Source organism: Austrofundulus limnaeus, unplaced genomic scaffold, assembly GCF_001266775.1.
Source record: "Austrofundulus limnaeus strain Quisiro unplaced genomic scaffold, Austrofundulus_limnaeus-1.0 Scaffold6822, whole genome shotgun sequence".
Taxonomy (NCBI): Eukaryota; Metazoa; Chordata; class Actinopteri; order Cyprinodontiformes; family Rivulidae; genus Austrofundulus; species Austrofundulus limnaeus.
In genome coordinates, this window is record NW_013959224.1 from 1 (window position 1) to 969 (window position 969).

General features: G+C 32.7%; 1 pseudogene; it reads right to left on the reverse strand.

Moving 5' to 3' along the window:
• Positions 1-525: 525 nt before the first annotated feature.
• On the reverse strand, positions 526-830 carry LOC106512437 (solute carrier family 22 member 3 pseudogene; annotated as a pseudogene).
• Positions 831-969: the final 139 nt, after the last annotated feature.

Sequence of the window (969 nt, forward strand, 5' to 3'; positions counted from 1 at the left end):
AAGTATTCATAGAGTAGCTAAAAACAAAATAGCAAATGGTTTAGCTTTAAGCTTAAAAAAACTGTAATGAAATGGTTACTGAGAGCAAAAAGTAATAAAAAACTAACTAAAAATAGTAAAACTCTAGCTAAAAACAGCAAAAACTGAGACACTAGTTAAGAAGCAGAACATTGGCTAAAAAAAGGACAAACGTTTTTAAAAAGCTAAAACAGCCTAATAGTAGCTACAAAATGTAAAAATAAGTAGATAAAAGCCAAGTGAAGACAAAATAAAATTAAAGAGTACCAAATGCTTGCCAAAAAATATCAAATTAAAACTTTGTCTCAGTTTTCTGTTATCTCAGAACAAAAACTGTTTCAGAGTAGCCTCAGTTCTTAAACACCAGACAAACCTGTGGGGAAATGTCGCCATCTGCTGGTCACTAAAGGCTTCTCTGCATTGGCTTCACTTCTTTGATGAGGAGGAAGTTTCAGTGTTTAAAAGAGACATTCAACATTCAGTTTTTGAGTAAAATTGTAGCAGAACTCAAGGCAGACGAGAGCATTTATTCATCCATACAGGAAAATAATTTTAATAATAATTTAATAACACAAATGCAGATTAATCTAAACTCTTTGATAAAAGGCTCATAAACAAGCAGAAAACTCTGATACAACTTGATACAGTCAAGGTTAAGTATGTCGTAACATTTAAACAAACAAACTGAAATAAATAATTTGGATGCTCAAAGGTTTTAAACAGTTGCTGGATGTTTGTTGGATGAGACGATGTTGTTGGGCAGCAGGTTGGTCAGCTGCTGTTTCTTCAGCTCCATCTTTTCCTTTGCTCTGAAAAATGCAAATACAGCCAAAATTAATCCATAGATACAGTGGGGTGCGAAGGTTTGGGCAGCCTCGTTAATTTTCCTGACTTATCTTTGTAAATCATTGATTGTTTGGATTAAAAAAATCAGTTAAATATATCTTATAG